Here is an 18,917-nt window from a genome sequence, read left to right as displayed (position 1 = left end):
TGGAGTGGGCAGTGAGTGCAGGAGGTACAGTGAGTTCAGGTGGGGCAGTGAGTGCAGGTGGGTCTGGAGTGGGCAGTGAGTGCCGGTGGGTCTGCAGTGGGCAGTGAGTGCCCGTGGGTCTGGAGTGGGTCTGTAGGGGGCAGTGAGTCTGGAATGGGCAGTGAGTGCAGGTGTTGCAGTGAGTGGAGGTGGGTCTAGAGTGGGCAGTGAGTGCAGGTGGGTATGGATGGAGTGGTCAGTGAGTCTAGAGTGGGCAGTGAGTTCAAGTGGGTCTGGAGTGGGCAGTGAATGCAGGTGTCTGGAGTGGGCAGTGAGTGCAGGTGAGTCTGCAGTGGGCAGTGAGTGCAGGTGCGTCTGGAGTGGGCAGTGGGTGCAGGTGAGTCTGGAGTGGGCAGCGAGTCTGGAGTGGGCAGTGAGTGCCGGTGCGTCTGGAGTGGGCAGTGAGTGCAGGCGGGGCAGTGAGTGCAGGTGGGTCTGGAGTGGGCAGTGAGTGCCGGTGGGTCTCGAGTGGGCAGTGAGTGCAGGTGGGGCAGTGAGTGCAGGTGAGTCTGGAGTGGGCAGTTAATCTGGAGTGGGCAGTGAGTGCAGGTGGGTCTGGAGTGCGCAGGGAGTGCTGGTGGGTCTGGAGTGGGCAGTGAGTGCCGGTGGGTCTGGAGTGGGCAGTGAGTGCAGGTTGTGCAGTGAGTGCTGGTGGGTCTGGAGTGGGCTGTGAGTGCAGGTGGGTCTGGAGTGGGCAGTGGGTGCAGGTGGGTATGGAGTGGGCCGTGAGTTCAGGTGGGTCTGGAGTGGGCAGTGAGTGCAGGTGGGACTGGAGTGGGCAGTAAGTGGAGGTGGGTCTGGAGTGGGCAGTGAATGCCGGTGGGTCTGGAGTGGGCAGTGGGTCTGGAGTGGGCAGTGAGTGCAGGTGGGGCAGTGAGTGCAGGTGGGTCTGGAGTGGGCAGTGAGTGCAGGTGGGACTGCAGTGGGCAGTGAGTGCAGGTGGGTCTGGAGTGGGCAGTGAGTGCAGGTGGGTCTGGAGTGGGCAGTGAGTGCAGGTGGGGCAGTGAGCTCAGGTGGGTCTGGAGTGTGCAGTGAATGCTGGTGGGTCTGGAGTGGGCAGTGAGTGCCAGTGGGTCTGAAGTGGGCAGTGGGTCTGGAGTGGGCATTGAGTGCAGGTGGGTCTGGAGTGGGCAGTAAGTGCAGGTGGGTCTGGGGTGGGCAGTAAGTGCAGGTGCGGCAGTGAGTGCAGGTGGTTCTGGAGTGGGCAGTGAGTGCCGGTGGGTCTGGAGTTGCCATTGAGTGCCGGTGGGTCTGGAGTGGGCAGTGAGTGGAGGTGAGTCTGGAGTGGGCAGTGAGTGCCGGTGGGTCTGGAGTGGGCAGTGAGTGCAGGAGGGTCTGGAGGGGGCAGTGAGTCTGGAGTGGGCAGTGAGTGCAGGTGGGGCAGTGAGTGCTGGTGGGTCTGGAGTGGGCAGTGAGTGCAGGTGGGTCTGGAGTGGGCAGTAAGTGCAGGTGGGGACGTGAGTGCAGGTGAGTCTGGAGTGGGCAGTGAGTGCAGGTGGGTTTGCAGTGGGCAGTGAGGTCAGATGGGTCTGGAGTGGGCAGTGAGTTCAGGTGGGACTGGAGTGGGCAGTGAGTGCAGGTGGGTATGGTGTGGGCAGTGAATGCTGGTGGGTCTGGAGTGGGCAGTGAGTGCAGGTGGGTCTGGAGTGGGCAGTAAGTGCAGGTGGGGAAGTGAGTGCAGGTGAGTCTGGAGTGGGCAGTGAGTGCAGGTGGGTTTGCAGTGGGCAGTGAGGTCAGATGGGTCTGGAGTGGGCAGTGAGTTCAGGTGGGACTGGAGTGGGCAGTGAGTGCAGGTGGGTCTGGAGGGGGCAGTGAGTGCAGGTGGGTCTGGAGTGGGCAGTGAGAGCAGGTGGGGCAGTGAATGCAGGTGGGGCAGTGAGCTCAGATTGGTGTGGAGTGGGCAGTAAGTGACGGTGGGGCAGTAAGTGCAGGTGGGTCTGGAGTGGGCAGTGAGTGCAGGTGGGTGTGGAGTGGGCATTGAGTCTGGAGTGGGCAGTGAGTGCAGGTGGGGCAGTAAGTGCCGGTGGGTCTGGAGTTGGAAGTGAGTGCCTTTGGGTCTGGAGTGGGCAGTGAGTGCAGATGGGGCAGTGAGTGCAGGTGAGTCTGGAGTGGGCAGTGAGTCTGGAGTGGGCAGTGAGTGCAGGAGGGGCAGTGAGTGCAGGTGGGCCTGGAGTGGGCAGTGAGTGCCGGTGGGTCTGGATTAGGCAGTGAGTGCGGGTGGGGCAGTGAGTGCCAGTGGGTCTGGAGTAGGTAGTGAGTGCAGGTGGGTCTGGAGTGGGCCGTGAGGTCAGGTGGGTCTGGAGTGGGCAGTGAGTGCAGGTGGGACTGGAGTGGGTAGTGAGTGCAGGTGGGTCTGGAGTGGACAGTGAGTGCTGGTGGGTCTGGAGTGGGCAGTGAGTGCAGGTGGGGCAGTGAGATCAGGTGGGTCTGGAGTGGGCAGTGAGTGCTGGTGGGTCTGGAGTGGGCAGTAAGTGCCGGTGGGTCTGGAGTGGGCAGTGGGTCTGGGGTGGGCAGTGAGTGCAGGTGGGTCTGGAGTGGGCAGTGAGTGCAGGTGGGTCTGGGGTGGGCAGTGAGTGCCGGTGGGTCTGGAGTGGGAAGTGAGTGCAGGTGGGTCTGGAGTGGGCAGTGAGTCTGGAGTGGGCAGTGAGTGCAGGTGGGGCAGTGAGTGGAGGTTGATGTGGAGTGGGCAGTGAGAGCAGGTGGGTGTGGAGTGGGCAGTGAGTCTGGAGCGGGCAGTGAGTACAGGTGGGTCTGCAGTGGGCAGTGAGTGCAGGTAAGTCTGGAGTGGGCAGTGAGTGCAGGTGGGTGCAGGTGGGTCTGGAGTGGGCAGTGAGTCTGCAGCGGGCAGTGAGTTCAGGTGGGTCTGGAGTAGGCAGTGAGTGGAGATGGGTCTGGAGTGGGCAGTGAGTGCCGGTGGGTCTGGAGTGGGCAGTGAGTGCAGGTGGGGCAGTGAGTGCAGGTGGGTCTTGAGTGGGCAGTGAGTGCTGGTGGGTCTGGAGTGGGCAGTGAGTGCCGGTGGGTCTGGAGTGGGGCAATAAGTGCAAGTAGGGCAGTGAGTGCAGGTGAGTCTGGTGTTGGCAGTGAGTGCCGGTGGGGCACTGAGTGCAGGTGGGGCAGTGAGTGCCAGTGGGTCTGGAGTGGGCAGTGAGTCTGGAGTGGGCAGTGAGTGCAGGTGGGACAGTGAGTGCCGATGGGTCTGCAGTGGGCAGTGAGTGCAGGTGGGTCTGGAGTGGGCAGTGAGTGCAGGTGGGTCTGGAGTGGGCAGTGGGTCTGCAGTGGGCAGTGAGTGTAGGTGAGTCTGGAGTGGGCAGTGAGTGCAGGTGGGTCTGGAGTGGGCGGTGAGGGCCGGTGGGGCAGTGAGTGCAGGTAAGTCTGGAGTGGGCAGTGGGTCTGCAGTGGGCAGTGAGTGTAGGTGAGTCTGGAGTGGGCAGTGAGTGCAGGTGGGTCTGGAGTGGGCGGTGAGGGCCGGTGGGGCAGTGAGTGCAGGTGGGTGTGGAGTGGGCAGTGAGTGCCGGTGGGTATGGAGTGTGCAGTGAGTGCAGGTGGGTCTGGAGTGGGCAGTGAGTGCAGGTGGGTCTGGAGTGGGCAGTGAGTGCCAGTGGGTCTGGAGGGGGCAGTGAGTGCAGGTGGGTCTGGAGTGGGCAGTGAGTGCAGGTGGGGCAGTGAGTGGCGGTGGGTCTCAAGTGGGCAGTGAGTGCGGGTGGGGCGGTGAGTGCCGGTGGGTCTGGAGTGGGCAGTGAGTGCAGGTGGGGCAGTGAGCTCAGGTGAGCCTGGAGTGGGCAGTGAGTGCAGGTGGGTCTGGAGTGGGCAGTGGGTCTGCAGTGGGCAGTGAGTGCAGGTGAGTCTGGAGTGGGTGGGTGAGTTCAGGTGAGTCTGCAGTGGGCAGTGAGTCCGGAGTGGGCAGTGAGTGAAGGTGGGTCTGGAGTGGGCAGTGGGTCTGCAGTGGGCAGTGAGTGCAGGTGACTCTGGAGTGGGCAGTGAGAGCAGGTGGGACAGTGAGTGCAGGTGGGGCAGTGAGCTCAGGTGGGTCTGGAGTGGGCAGTGAGTGCCGGTGGGGCAGTGAGTGCAGGTTGGTCTGGAGTGGGCAGTGAGTGCAGGTGGGTCTGGAGTGGGCAGTGAGTGCCAGTGGGTCTGGAGGGGGCAGTGAGTGCAGGTGGGTCTGGAGTGGGCAGTGAGTGCAGGTGGGGCAGTGAGTGGCGGTGGGTCTCAAGTGGGCAGTGAGTGCGGGTGGGGCGGTGAGTGCCGGTGGGTCTGGAGTGGGCAGTGAGTGCAGGTGGGGCAGTGAGCTCAGGTGAGCCTGGAGTGGGCAGTGAGTGCAGGTGGGTCTGGAGTGGGCAGTGGGTCTGCAGTGGGCAGTGAGTGCAGGTGAGTCTGGAGTGGGTGGGTGAGTTCAGGTGAGTCTGCAGTGGGCAGTGAGTCCGGAGTGGGCAGTGAGTGAAGGTGGGTCTGGAGTGGGCAGTGGGTCTGCAGTGGGCAGTGAGTGCAGGTGACTCTGGAGTGGGCAGTGAGAGCAGGTGGGACAGTGAGTGCAGGTGGGGCAGTGAGCTCAGGTGGGTCTGGAGTGGGCAGTGAGTGCCGGTGGGGCAGTGAGTGCAGGTTGGTCTGGAGTGGGCAGTGAGTACAGGAGGGTGTGGAGTGGGCAGTGAGTCTGGAATGGGCAGTGAGTGCAGGTGGGTCTGGAGCGGGCAGTGAATGCAGATGGGGCAGTGAGTGCAGGTGAGTCTGGAGTGGGCAGTGAGTCTGGAGTGGGCAGTGAGTGCAGGTGGGGCAGAGAGTGGAGGTGGGCTTGGAGTGGGCAGTGAGTGCCGGTGGGTCTGGAGTGGGCAGTGAGTGCAGGTGGGGCAGTGAGTGCAAGTGGGTCTGGAGTAGGTAGTGAGCGCGGGTGGGTCTGGAGTGGGCCATGATGTCAGGTGGGTCTGGAGTGGGCAGTGAGTGCAGGTGGGACTGGAGTGGGCAGTAAGTGGAGGTGGGTCTGTAGTGGGCAGTGAGTGCCGGTGGGTCTGGCGTGGGCAGTGAGTGCAGGTGGGTCTGGAGTGGGCAGTGAGTGGAGGTGAGTCTGGAGTGGGCAGTGAGTGCATGTGGGTCTGGAGTGGGCAGTGAGTGCAGGTGGGTCTGGAGTGGGCAGTGAGTGCCGGTGGGTCTGGAGTGGGGCAGTGAGAGCAGGTGCATCTGGAGTGGGCAGTGGGTGCACGTGAGTCTGGAGTGGGCAGTGAGTCGAGTGGGCAGTGAGTGCCTGTGGGTCTGGAGTGGGCAGTGAGTGCAGGCGGGGCAGTTAGTGCAGGTGTGTTTGGAGTGGGCAGTGAGTGCCGGTGGGTCTGGAGTGGGCAGTGAGTGCAAGTGGGACAGTGAGTGCCGGTGGGTCTGGAGTGGGCAGTGAGTGCAGGAGGTACAGTGAGTGCAGGTGGGGCAGTGAGTGCAGGTGGGTCTGGAGTGGGCAGTGAGTGCCGGTGGGTCTGCAGTGGGCAGTGAGTGCCGGTGGGTCTGGAGTGGGCAGTGAGTGCAGGTGGGTCTGTAGGGGGCAGTGAGTCTGGAATGGGCAGTGAGTGCAGGTGTTGCAGTGAGTGGAGGTGGGTCTGGAGTGGGCAGTGAGTGCAGGTGGGTATGGAGTGGGCAGTGAGTCTAGAGCGGGCAGTGAGTTCAAGTGGGTCTGGAGTGGGCAGTGAATGCAGGTGTCTGGAGTGGGCAGTGAGTGCAGGTGAGTCTGCAGTGGGCAGTGAGTGCAGGTGCGTCTGGAGTGGGCAGTGGGTGCAGGTGAGTCTGGAGTGGGCAGTGAGTCTGGAGTGGGCAGTGAGTGCCGGTGGGTCTGGAGTGGGCAGTGAGTCTGGAGTGGGCAGTGAGTCTGGAGTGGGCAGTGAGTGCCGGTGGGTCTGGAGTGGGCAGTGAGTCTGGAGTGGGCAGTGAGTGCAGGTGGGTCTGGAGTGGGCAGTGAGTGCAGGTGGGTCTGGAGTGGGCAGTGAGTGCCGGTGGGTCAGGAGTGGGCAGTGAGTCTGGAGTGGGCAGTGAGTGCAGGTGGGTCTGGAGTGGGCAGTGAGTGCCGGTGGGGCAGTGAGTGCAGGTGGCTCTGGAGTGGGCAGTGAGTGCAGGTGGGTCTGCAATGGGCAGTGAGTGCAGGTGGGTCTGGAGTGGGCAGGGAGTGCAGGTGGGGCAGTGAGTGGAGGGGGCAGTGAGTGCAGGTGGGTCTGGAGTGGGCAGTGAGTGGAGGTGAGTCTGGAGTGGGCAGTGAGTGCAGGTGGGTCTGGAGTGGGCAGTAAGTACAGGTGGGGCAGTGAGTGCCAGGGTCTGGAGTGCGCAGTGAGTGCCAGTGGATCTGGAGTGGGCAGTGAGTGCAGGTGGGTCTGGAGTGGGCAGTGAGTGCCGGTGGGTCTGCAGTGGGCAGTGAGTGCAGGTGGGTCTGGAGTGGGCAGTAAGTCTGGAGTGGGCAGTGAGTGCCGGTGGGTCTGCAGTGGGCAGTGAGTGCAGGTGGGTCTGGAGTGGGCAGTGAGTCTGGAGTGGGCAGTGAGTGCAGGTGGGTCTGGAGTGGGCAGTGAGGGCAGGTGGGGCAGTGAGTGCAGGTGGGTCTGGAGTGGGCAGTGAGTACCCGTGGGTATGGAGTGGACAGTGGGCCTGGAGTGGGCAGTGAGTCTGTAGCGGGCAGTGAGTGGAGGTGGGTCTGGAGTGGGCAGTGAGTGCAAGTGGGACAGTGAGTGCCGGTGGGTCTGGAGTGGGCAGTGAGTGCAGGAGGTACAGTGAGTGCAGGTGGGGCAGTGAGTGCAGGTGGGTCTGGAGTGGGCAGTGAGTGCCGGTGGGTCTGCAGTGGGCAGTGAGTGCCAGTGGGTCTGGAGTGGGCATTGAGTGCAGGTGGGTCTGTAGGGAGCAGTGAGTCTGGAATGGGCAGTGAGTGCAGGTGTTGCAGTGAGTGGAGGTGGGTCTGGAGTGGGCAGTGAGTGCAGGTGGGTCTGGAGTGGGCAGTGAGTCTACAGCGGGCAGTGAGTTCAAGTGGGTCTGGAGTGGGCAGTGAATGCAGGTGTCTGGAGTGGGCAGTGAGTGCAGGTGAGTCTGCAGTGAGTGCAGGTGCGTCTGGAGTGGGCAGTGGGTGCAGGTGAGTCTGGAGTGGGCAGTGAGTCTGGAGTGGGCAGTGAGTGCCAGTGGGTCTGGAGTGGGCAGTGAGTGCAGGCGGGGCAGTGAGTGCAGGTGGGTCTGGAGTGGGCAGTGAGTGCCGGTGGGTCTCGAGTGGGCAGTGAGTGCAGGTGGGGCAGTGAGTGCAGGTGAGTCTGGAGTGGGCAGTGAATCTGGAGTGGCCAGTGAGTGCAGTTGGGTCTGGAGTGCGCAGGGAGTGCTGGTGGGTGTGGAGTGGGCAGTGAGTGCCGGTGGGTCTGGAGTGGGCAGTGAGTGCAGGTTGTGCAGTGAGTGCCGGTGGGTCTGGAGTGGGCTGTGAGTGCTGGTGGGTCTGGAGTGGGCAGTGGGTGCAGGTGGGTATGGAGTGGGCCGTGAGTTCAGGTGGGTCTGGAGTGGGCAGTGAGTGCAGGTGGGACTGGAGTGGGCAGTAAGTGGAGGTGGGTCTGGAGTGGGCAGTGAATGCCGGTGGGTCTGGAGTGGGCAGAGGGTCTGGAGTGGGCAGTGAGTGCAGGTGGGGCAGTGAGTGCAGGTGGGTCTGGAGTGGGCAGTGAGTGCAGGTGGGACTGCAGTGGGCAGTGAGTGCAGGTGGGTCTAGAGTGGGCAGTGAGTGCAGGTGGGTCTGGAGTGGGCAGTGAGTGCAGGCGGGGCAGTGAGCTCAGGTGGGTCTGGAGTGTGCAGTGAATGCTGGTGGTTCTGGAGTGGGCAGTGAGTTCAGGTGGGTCTGGAGTGGGCAGTGAGTCTGGAGTGGGCAGTGAGTGCAGGTGGGTCTGGAGTGGGCAGTGAGGGCAGGTGGGGCAGTGAGTGCAGGTGGGTCTGGAGTGGGCAGTGAGTACCCGTGGGTCTGGAGTGGACAGTGGGCCTGGAGTGGCCAGTGAGTCTGGAGTGGGCAGTGAGTGGAGGTGGGTCTGGAGTGGGCAGTGAGTGCAGGTAAGTCTGAAGTGGGCAGTGAGTGCAGGTGGGTGCAGGTGGGTCTGGAGTGGGCAGTGAGTCTGGAGTGGGCAGTGAGTCTGGAGCGGGCAGTGAGTTCAGGTGGGTCTGGAGTGGTCAGTGAGTGCACGTGGGTCTGGAGTGGGCAGTGAGTGCAGGTGGGGCAGTGAGTGCAGGTGGGCCTGGAGTGGGCATTGAGTGCAGGTGGGGCAGTGAGTGCCAGTGGGTCTGGAGTGGGGCAGTGAGTGCAGGTAGGGCAGGGAGTGCAGGTGAGTCTGGTGTGGGCAGTGAGTGCCGGTGGGGCAGTGAGTGCAGGTGGCTCTGGAGTGGGCAGTGAGTGCAGGTGGGTCTGGAGTGGGCAGTGAGTGCAGGTGGGTCTGCAATGGGCAGTGAGTGCAGGTGGGGAAGTGAGTGCAGGTGGGTCTGGAGTGGGCAGTGAATCTGGAGTGGGCAGTGAGTGCAGGTGGGTCTGGAGTGGGCAGTGAGTGCCGGTGGGTCAGGAGTGGGCAGTGAGTCTGGAGTGGGCAGTGAGTGCAGGTGGGTCTGGAGTGGGCAGTGAATCTGGAGTGGGCAGTGAGTGCAGGTGTGTCTGGAGTGGGCAGTGAGTGCCGGTGGGGCAGTGAGTGCAGGTGGCTCTGGAGTGGGCAGTGAGTGCAGGTGGGTCTGGAGTGGGCAGTGAGTGCAGGGGGGTCTGCAATGGGCAGTGAGTGCAGGTGGGTCTGGAGTGGGCAGTGAGTGCAGGTGGGGCAGTGAGTGGAGGGGGCAGTGAGTGCAGGTGGGTCTGGAGTGGGCAGTGAGTGGAGGTGAGTCTGGAGTGGGCAGTGAGTGCAGGTGGGTCAGTGAGTGGAGATGGGTCTGGAGTGGGCAGTGAGTTCAGGTGGGTCTGGAGTGGGCAGTGAATGCTGGTGGGTCTGGAGTGGGCAGTGAGTGCAGGTGGGTCTGGAGTGGGCAGTAACTGCAGGTGGGACAGTGAGTGCAGGTGAGTCTGGAGTGGGCAGTGAGTGCAGGTGGGTTTGCAGTGGGCAGTGAGGTCAGATGGTTCTGGAGAGGGCAGTGAATTCCGGTAGGACTGGAGGGGGCAGTGAGGGAAGGTGTGTCTGGAGTGGGCAGTAAGTGCAGGTGGGGCAGTGAGTGCAGGTGGGTCTTGAGTTGGCAGTGAGTGCAGGTGGGGCAGTGAATGCAGGTGGGGCAGTGAGTGCAGGTGGGGCAGTGAGCTCAGATGGGTCTGGAGTGCGCAGTGAGTGCAGGTGGGTCTGGAGTGCGCAGTGAGTGCAGGTGGGTCTAGAGTGGGCAGTGAGTACAGGTGGGTGTGGAGTGGGCAGTGAGTCTGGAGTGGGCAGTGAGTGCAGGTGGGGAAGTGAGTGCCGGTGGGTCTGGAGTGGGCAGTGAGTGCAGGTGGGGCAGTAAGTGCAGGTGAGTCTGGAGTGGGCAGTGAGTCTGGAGTGAGCAGTGAGTGCAGGTGGGGCAGTGAGTGGAGGTGGGCCTGGAGTGGGCATGAGTGCCGGTGGGTCTGGAGTGGGCAGTGAGTGCAGGTGGGGCAGTGAGTGCCGGTGGGTCTGGAGTAGGTAGTGAGTGCGGGTGGGTCTGGAGTGGGCCGTGAGGTCAGGTAAGTCTGGAGTGGGCAGTGAGTGCAGGTGGGACTGGAGTGGGCAGTAAGTGGAGGTGGGTCTGGAGTGTGCAGTGAGTGCCGGTGGGTCTGGAGTGGGCAGTGGGTCTGGAGCGGGCAGTGAGTGCAGGTGAGGCAGGGAGTGCAGGTGGGTCTGGAGTGGGCAGTGAGTGCAGGTGGGTCTGGAGTGGGCAGTGAGTGCAGGTGGGTATGGAGTGGGCAGTGAGTGCAAGTGGGGCAGTGAGTGCAGGTGGGTCTGGAGTGGGCAGTGGGTCTGGGGTGGGCAGTGGGTCTGGGGTGGGCAGAGTGCAGGTGGGTCTGGAGTGGGCAGTGAGTGCTGGTGGGTCTGGAGTGGGCAGTGAGTGCAGGTGGGTCTGGAGTGGGTAGTGAGTCTGGAGAGGGCAGTGAGTGCAGGTGGGGCAGTGAGTGGAGGTGGGTCTGGAGTGGGCAGTGACTGCAGGTGGGTCTGGAGTGGGCAGTGAGTCTGGAGCGGGCAGTGAGTTTAGGTGGGTCTGGAGTGGGCAGTGAGTGCAGGTGTTTGGAGTGGGCAGTGAGTGTAGGTAAGTCTGGAGTGGGCAGTGAGTGCCGTTGGGTGCAGGTGGGTCTGCAGTGGGCAGTGAGTCTGGAGTGGGCAGTGAGTGTAGATGAGTCTGGAGTGGGCAGTGAGTGCAGGTGGGTCTGCAGTGGGCAGTGAGTGCCGGTGGGGCAGTGAGTGCCGGTGGGTCAGAAGTGGGCAGTGAGTGCAGGTGTGTCTGGAGTGGGCAGTGAGTGCCGGTGGGTCTGGAGTGGGCAGTGAGTGCCGGTGGGGAAGTGAGTGCAGGTGGGTCTGGAGTGGGCAGTGAATCTGGAGTGGGCAGTGAGTGCAGGTGGGTCTGGAGTGGGCAGTGAGTGCCGGTGGGTCAGGAGTGGGCAGTGAGTCTGGAGTGGGCAGTGAGTGCAGGTGGGTCTGGAGTGGGCAGTGAGTGCAGGTGTGTCTGGAGTGGGCAGTGAGTGCCGGTGGGGCAGTGAGTGCAGGTGGCTCTGGAGTGGGCAGTGAGTGCAGGTGGGTCTGGAGTGGGCAGTGAGTGCAGGGGGGTCTGCAATGGGCAGTGAGTGCAGGTGGGTCTGGAGTGGGCAGTGAGTGCAGGTGGGGCAGTGAGTGGAGGGGGCAGTGAGTGCAGGTGGGTCTGGAGTGGGCAGTGAGTGGAGGTGAGTCTGGAGTGGGCAGTGAGTGCAGGTGGGTCTGGAGTGGGCAGTGAGTGCAGGTGGGGCAGTGAGTGCAGGTAGGTCTGGAGTAGGCAGTGAGTGCAGTTGGGTCTGGAGTCGGCAGTGAGTGCAGGTGGGGCAGTGAGTGCCAGTGGGTCTGGAGTGGGCAGTGAGTGCCGGTGGGTCTGGAGTGGGTAGTGAGTGCAGGTGGGTCTGGAGTGGGCAGTGAGTGCCGGTGGGTCTGCAGTGGGCAGTGAGTGCAGGTGGGTCTGGAGTGGGCAGTAAGTCTGGAGTGGGCAGTGAGTGCCGGTGGGTCTGCAGTGGGCAGTGAGTGCAGGTGGGTCTGGAGTGGGCAGTGAGTTTGGAGTGGGCAGTGAGTGCAGGTGGGTCTGGAGTGGGCAGTGAGGGCAGGTGGGGCAGTGAGTGCAGGTGGGTCTGGAGTGGGCAGTGAGTGCCCGTGGGTCTGGAGTGGGCAGTGGGTCTGGAGTGGGCAGTGAGTCTGGAATGGGCAGTGAGTGGAGGTGGGTCTGGAGTGGGCAGTGAGTGCAAGTGGGACAGTGAGTGCCGGTGGGTCTGGAGTGGGCAGTGAGTGCAGGAGGTACAGTGAGTGCAGGTGGGGCAGTGAGTGCAGGTGGGTCTGGAGTGGGCAGTGAGTGCCGGTGGGTCTGCAGTGGGCAGTGAGTGCCGGTGGGTCTGGAGTGGGCAGTGAGTGCAGGTGGGTCTGTAGGGGGCAGTGAGTCTGGAATGGGCAGTGAGTGCAGGTGTTGCAGTGAGTGGAGGTGGGTCTGGAGTGGGCAGTGAGTGCAGGTGGGAATGGAGTGGGCAGTGAGTCTAGAGCGGGCAGTGAGTTCAAGTGGGTCTGGAGTGGGCAGTGAATGCAGGTGTCTGGAGTGGGCAGTGAGTGCAGGTGAGTCTGCAGTGGGCAGTGAGTGCAGGTGCATCTGGAGTGGGCAGTGGGTGCAGGTGAGTCTGGAGTGGGCAGTGAGTCTGGAGTGGGCAGTGAGTGCCGGTGGGTCTGGAGTGGGCAGTGAGTCTGGAGTGGGCAGTGAGTGCAGGTGGGTCTGGAGTGGGCAGTGAGTGCAGGTGGGTCTGGAGTGGGCAGTGAGTGCCGGTGGGTCAGGAGTGGGCAGTGAGTCTGGAGTGGGCAGTGAGTGCAGGTGGGTCTGGAGTGGGCAGTGAGTGCCGGTGGGGCAGTGAGTGCAGGTGGCTCTGGAGTGGGCAGTGAGTGCAGGTGGGTCTGCAATGGGCAGTGAGTGCAGGTGGGTCTGGAGTGGGCAGGGAGTGCAGGTGGGGCAGTGAGTGGAGGGGGCAGTGAGTGCAGGTGGGTCTGGAGTGGGCAGTGAGTGGAGGTGAGTCTGGAGTGGGCAGTGAGTGCAGGTGGGTCTGGAGTGGGCAGTAAGTACAGGTGGGCAGTGAGTGCCAGGGTCTGGAGTGCGCAGTGAGTGCCAGTGGATCTGGAGTGGGCAGTGAGTGCAGGTGGGTCTGGAGTGGGCAGTGAGTGCCGGTGGGTCTGCAGTGGGCAGTGAGTGCAGGTGGGTCTGGAGTGGGCAGTAAGTCTGGAGTGGGCAGTGAGTGCCGGTGGGTCTGCAGTGGGCAGTGAGTGCAGGTGGGTCTGGAGTGGGCAGTGAGTCTGGAGTGGGCAGTGAGTGCAGGTGGGTCTGGAGTGGGCAGTGAGGGCAGGTGGGGCAGTGAGTGCAGGTGGGTCTGGAGTGGGCAGTGAGTACCCGTGGGTATGGAGTGGACAGTGGGCCTGGAGTGGGCAGTGAGTCTGTAGCGGGCAGTGAGTGGAGGTGGGTCTGGAGTGGGCAGTGAGTGCAAGTGGGACAGTGAGTGCCGGTGGGTCTGGAGTGGGCAGTGAGTGCAGGAGGTACAGTGAGTGCAGGTGGGGCAGTGAGTGCAGGTGGGTCTGGAGTGGGCAGTGAGTGCCGGTGGGTCTGCAGTGGGCAGTGAGTGCCAGTGGGTCTGGAGTGGGCATTGAGTGCAGGTGGGTCTGTAGGGAGCAGTGAGTCTGGAATGGGCAGTGAGTGCAGGTGTTGCAGTGAGTGGAGGTGGGTCTGGAGTGGGCAGTGAGTGCAGGTGGGTCTGGAGTGGGCAGTGAGTCTACAGCGGGCAGTGAGTTCAAGTGGGTCTGGAGTGGGCAGTGAATGCAGGTGTCTGGAGTGGGCAGTGAGTGCAGGTGAGTCTGCAGTGAGTGCAGGTGCGTCTGGAGTGGGCAGTGGGTGCAGGTGAGTCTGGAGTGGGCAGTGAGTCTGGAGTGGGCAGTGAGTGCCAGTGGGTCTGGAGTGGGCAGTGAGTGCAGGCGGGGCAGTGAGTGCAGGTGGGTCTGGAGTGGGCAGTGAGTGCCGGTGGGTCTCGAGTGGGCAGTGAGTGCAGGTGGGGCAGTGAGTGCAGGTGAGTCTGGAGTGGGCAGTGAATCTGGAGTGGCCAGTGAGTGCAGTTGGGTCTGGAGTGCGCAGGGAGTGCTGGTGGGTGTGGAGTGGGCAGTGAGTGCCGGTGGGTCTGGAGTGGGCAGTGAGTGCAGGTTGTGCAGTGAGTGCCGGTGGGTCTGGAGTGGGCTGTGAGTGCTGGTGGGTCTGGAGTGGGCAGTGGGTGCAGGTGGGTATGGAGTGGGCCGTGAGTTCAGGTGGGTCTGGAGTGGGCAGTGAGTGCAGGTGGGACTGGAGTGGGCAGTAAGTGGAGGTGGGTCTGGAGTGGGCAGTGAATGCCGGTGGGTCTGGAGTGGGCAGAGGGTCTGGAGTGGGCAGTGAGTGCAGGTGGGGCAGTGAGTGCAGGTGGGTCTGGAGTGGGCAGTGAGTGCAGGTGGGACTGCAGTGGGCAGTGAGTGCAGGTGGGTCTAGAGTGGGCAGTGAGTGCAGGTGGGTCTGGAGTGGGCAGTGAGTGCAGGTGGGGCAGTGAGCTCAGGTGGGTCTGGAGTGTGCAGTGAATGCTGGTGGTTCTGGAGTGGGCAGTGAGTGCAGGTGGGTCTGGAGTGGGCAGTGAGTCTGGAGTGGGCAGTGACTGCAGGTGGGTCTGGAGTGGGCAGTGAGGGCAGGTGGGGCAGTGAGTGCAGGTGGGTCTGGAGTGGGCAGTGAGTACCCGTGGGTCTGGAGTGGACAGTGGGCCTGGAGTGGGCAGTGAGTCTGGAGTGGGCAGTGAGTGGAGGTGGGTCTGGAGTGGGCAGTGAGTGCAGGTAAGTCTGGAGTGGGCAGTGAGTGCAGGTGGGTGCAGGTGGGTCTGGAGTGGGCAGTGAGTCTGGAGTGGGCAGTGAGTCTGGAGCGGGCAGTGAGTTCAGGTGGATCTGGAGTGGTCAGTGAGTGTACGTGGGTCTGGAGTGGGCAGTGAGTGCAGGTGGGGCAGTGAGTGCAGGTGGGCCTGGAGTGGGCAGTGAGTGCAGGTGGGGCAGTGAGTGCCAGTGGGTCTGGAGTGGGGCAGTGAGTGCAGGTAGGGCAGGGAGTGCAGGTGAGTCTGGTGTGGGCAGTGAGTGCCGGTGGGGCAGTGAGTGCAGGTGGCTCTGGAGTGGGCAGTGAGTGCAGGTGGGTCTGGAGTGGGCAGTGAGTGCAGGTGGGTCTGCAATGGGCAGTGAGTGCAGGTGGGTCTGGAGTGGGCAGGGAGTGCAGGTGGGGCAGTGAGTGAAGGGGGCAGTGAGTGCAGGTGGGTCTGGAGTGGGCAGTGAGTGGAGGTGAGTCTGCAGTGGGCAGTGAGTGCAGGTGGGTCTGGAGTGGGCAGTGAGTACAGGTGGGGCAGTGAGTGCCAGGGTCTGGAGTGTGCAGTGAGTGCCAGTGGATCTGGAGTGGGCAGTGAGTGCAGGTGGGTCTGGAGTGGGCAGTGAGTGCCGGTGGGTCTGCAGTGGGCAGTGAGTGCAGGTGGGTCTGGAGTGGGCAGTAAGTCTGGAGTGGGCAGTGAGTGCCGGTGGGTCTGCAGTGGGCAGTGAGTGCTGGTGGGTCTGGAGTGGGCAGTGAGTCTGGAGTGGGCAGTGAGTGCAGGTGGGTCTGGAGTGGGCAGTGAGGGCAGGTGGGGCAGTGAGTGCAGGTGGGTCTGGAGTGGGCAGTGAGTACCCGTGGGTCTGGAGTGGACAGTGGGCCTGGAGTGGGCAGTGAGTCTGGAGCGGGCAGTGAGTGGAGGTGGGTCTGGAGTGGGCAGTGAGTGCAAGTGGGACAGTGAGTGCCGGTGGGTCTGGAGTGGGCAGTGAGTGCAGGAGGTACAGTGAGTGCAGGTGGGGCAGTGAGTGCAAGTGGGTCTGGAGTGGGCAGTGAGTGCCGGTGGGTCTGCAGTGGGCAGTGAGTGCCGGTGGGTCTGGAGTGGGCAGTGAGTGCAGGTGGGTCTGTAGGGAGCAGTGAGTCTGGAATGGGCAGTGAGTGCAGGTGTTGCAGTGAGTGGAGGTGGGTCTGGAGTGGGCAGTGAGTGCAGGTGGGTCTGGAGTGGGCAGTGAGTCTAGAGCGGGCAGTGAGTTCAAGTGGGTCTGGAGTGGGCAGTGAATGCAGGTGTCTGGAGTGGGCAGTGAGTGCAGGTGAGTCTGCAGTGGGCAGTGAGTGCAGGTGCGTCTGGAGTGGGCAGTGGGTGCAGGTGAGTCTGGAGTGGGCAGTGAGTCTGGAGTGGGCAGTGAGTGCCGGTGGGTCTGGAGTGGGCAGTGAGTGCTGGCGGGGCAGTGAGTGCAGGTGGGTCTGGAGTGGGCAGTGAGTGCCGGTGGGTCTCGAGTGGGCAGTGAGTGCAGGTGGGGCAGTGAGTGCAGGTGAGTCTGGAGTGGGCAGTGAATCTGGAGTGGCCAGTGAGTGCAGTTGGGTCTGGAGTGCGCAGGGAGTGCTGGTGGGAGTGGAGTGGGCAGTGAGTGCCAGTGGGTCTGGAGTGGGCAGTGAGTGCAGGTTGTGCAGTGAGTGCCGGTGGGTCTGGAGTGGGCAGTGAGTGCAGGTGGGTCTGGAGTGGGCAGTGAGTGCAGGTGGGGCAGTGAGCTCAGGTGGGTCTGGAGTGTGCAGTGAATGCTGGTGGGTCTGGAGTGGGCAGTGAGTGCAGGTGGGTCTGGAGTGGGCAGTGAGTGCAGGTGGGTCTGGAGTGGGCAGTGAGGGCAGGTGGGGCAGTGAGTGCAGGTGGGTCTGGAGTGGGCAGTGAGTACCCGTGGGTCTGGAGTGGACAGTGGGCCTGGAGTGGGCAGTGAGTCTGGAGTGGGCAGTGAGTGGAGGTGGGTCTGGAGTGGGCAGTGAGTGCAGGTGTGTCTGGAGTGGGCAGTGAGTGCCGGTGGGACTGGAGTGGGCAGTGAGTCTGGAGTGGGCAGTGACTCTAGAGTGGGCAGTGAGTGCTGGTGAGTCTGGAGTGGGCAGTGAGTGTAGGTGGGTCTGGAGTGGGCAGTGTGTGCAGGTGAGTCTGGAGTGGGCAGTGAGTGCAGGTGGGTCTGGAGTGGGCAGTGAGTGCCGGTGGGTCTGGAGTGGGCAGTTAGTGCAGGTTGGTCTGGAGTGGGCAGTGAGTGCAGGTGGGTCTGGAGTGGGCAGTGAGTACAGGTGGGGCAGTGAGTGCAGGTGGGTCTGGAGTGGGCAGTGAGTGCAGGTGTGTCTGGACTGGACAGTGAGTGCAGGTGGGGCAGTGAGTGCTGGTGGGTCTGGAGTGGGCAGTGAGTGCAGGTGGGGCAGTGAGTGCCGGTGGGTATGGAGTGGGTAGTGAGTGCAGGTGGGTCTGGGGTGGGTGAGTTCAGGTGGGTCTGGAGTGGGCAGTGAGTCTGGAGTGGGCAGTGAGTGCAGGTGGGTCTGGAGTGGACAGTGGGTCTGCAGTGGGCAGTGAGTGTAGATGAGTCTGGAGTGGGCAGTGAGTGCAGGTGGGTCTGCAGTGGGCAGTGAGTGCCGGTGGGGCAGTGAGTGCCGGTGGGTCTGGAGTGGGCAGTGAGTGCAGGTGTGTCTGGAGTGGGCAGTGAGTGCCGGTGGGTCTGGAGTGGGCAGTGAGTGCCGGTGGGGCAGTGAGTGCAGGTGGGTCTGGAGTGGGCAGTGAATCTGGAGTGGGCAGTGAGTGCAGGTGGGTCTGGAGTGGGCAGTGAGTGCCGGTGGGTCAGGAGTGGGCAGTGAGTCTGGAGTGGGCAGTGAGTGCAGGTGGGTCTGGAGTGGGCAGTGAGTGCCGGTGGGGCAGTGAGTGCAGGTGGCTCTGGAGTGGGCAGTGAGTGCAGGTGGGTCTGGAGTGGGCAGTGAGTGCAGGTGGGTCTGCAATGGGCAGTGAGTGCAGGTGGGTCTGGAGTGGGCAGGGAGTGCAGGTGGGGCAGTGAGTGGTGGGGGGAGTGAGTGCAGGTGGGTCTGGAGTGGGCAGTGAGTGGAGGTGAGTCTGGAGTGGGCAGTGAATGCAGGTGGGTCTGGAGTGGGCAGTGAGTACAGGTGGGGCAGTGAGTGCCAGGGTCAGGAGTGTGCAGTGAGTGCCAGTGGATCTGGAGTGGGCAGTGAGTGCAGGTGGGTCTGGAGTGGGCAGTGAGTGCCGGTGGGTCTGCAGTGGGCAGTGAGTGCAGGTGGGTCTGGAGTGGGCAGTAAGTCTGGAGTGGGCAGTGAGTGCCGGTGGGTTTGCAGTGGGCAGTGAGTGCAGGTGGGTCTGGAGTGGGCAGTGAGTCTGGAGTGGGCAGTGAGTGCAGGTGGGTCTGGAGTGGGCAGTGAGGGCAGGTGGGGAAGTGAGTGCAGGTGGGTCTGGAGTGGGCAGTGAGTACCCGTGGGTCTGGAGTGGACAGTGGGCCTGGAGTGGGCAGTGAGTCTGGAGAGGGCAGTGAGTGGAGGTGGGTCTGGAGTGGGCAGTGAGTGCAAGTGGGACAGTGAGTGCCGGTGGGTCTGCAGTGGGCAGTGAGTGCAGGTGGGTCTGGAGTGGGCAGTGAGTCTGGAGTGGGCAGTGAGTGCAGGTGGGTCTGGAGTGGGCAGTGAGGGCAGGTGGGGCAGTGAGTGCAGGTGGGTCTGGAGTGGGCAGTGAGTACCCGTGGGTCTGGAGTGGACAGTGGGCCTGGAGTGGGCAGTGAGTCTGGAGCGGGCAGTGAGTGGAGGTGGGTCTGGAGTGGGCAGTGAGTGCAAGTGGGACAGTGAGTGCCGGTGGGTCTGGAGTGGGCAGTGAGTGCAGGAGGTACAGTGAGTGCAGGTGGGGCAGTGAGTGCAGGTGGGTCTGGAGTGGGCAGTGAGTGCCGGTGGGTCTGCAGTGGGCAGTGAGTGCCGGTGGGTCTGGAGTGGGCAGTGAGTGCAGGTGGGTCTGTAGGGAGCAGTGAGTCTGGAATGGGCAGTGAGTGCAGGTGTTGCAGTGAGTGGAGGTGGGTCTGGAGTGGGCAGTGAGTGCAGGTGGGTCTGGAGTGGGCAGTGAGTCTAGAGCGGGCAGTGAGTTCAAGTGGGTCTGGAGTGGGCAGTGAATGCAGGTGTCTGGAGTGGGCAGTGAGTGCAGGTGAGTCTGCAGTGGGCAGTGAGTGCAGGTGCGTCTGGAGTGGGCAGTGGGTGCAGGTGAGTCTGGAGTGGGCAGTGAGTCTGGAGTGGGCAGTGAGTGCCGGTGGGTCTGGAGTGGGCAGTGAGTGCAGGCGGGGCAGTGAGTGCAGGTGGGTCTGGAGTGGGCAGTGAGTGCCGGTGGGTCTCGAGTGGGCAGTGAGTGCAGGTGGGGCAGTGAGTGCAGGTGAGTCTGGAGTGGGCAGTGAATCTGGAGTGGCCAGTGAGTGCAGTTGGGTCTGGAGTGCGCAGGGAGTGCTGGTGGGTGTGGAGTGGGCAGTGAGTGCCGGTGGGTCTGGAGTGGGCAGTGAGTGCAGGTTGTGCAGTGAGTGCCGGTGGGTCTGGAGTGGGCTGTGAGTGCAGGTGGGTCTGGAGTGGGCAGTGGGTGCAGGTGGGTATGGAGTGGGCCATGAGTTCAGGTGGGTCTGGAGTGGGCAGTGAGTGCAGGTGGGACTGGAGTGGGCAGTAAGTGGAGGTGGGTCTGGAGTGGGCAGTGAATGCCGGTGGGTCTGGAGTGGGCAGAGGGTCTGGAGTGGGGAGTGAGTGCAGGTGGGGCAGTGAGTGCAGGTGGGTCTGGAGTGGGCAGTGAGTGCAGGTGGGACTGCAGTGGGCAGTGAGTGCAGGTGGGTCTAGAGTGGGCAGTGAGTGCAGGTGGGTCTGGAGTGGGCAGTGAGTGC

This window comes from Pleurodeles waltl, unplaced genomic scaffold, assembly GCF_031143425.1.
Source record: "Pleurodeles waltl isolate 20211129_DDA unplaced genomic scaffold, aPleWal1.hap1.20221129 scaffold_37, whole genome shotgun sequence".
Lineage (NCBI taxonomy): Eukaryota > Metazoa > Chordata > Amphibia > Caudata > Salamandridae > Pleurodeles > Pleurodeles waltl.
The sequence above is the reverse complement of the archived record's forward strand: the minus strand, read 5'-3'. Positions refer to the sequence as shown.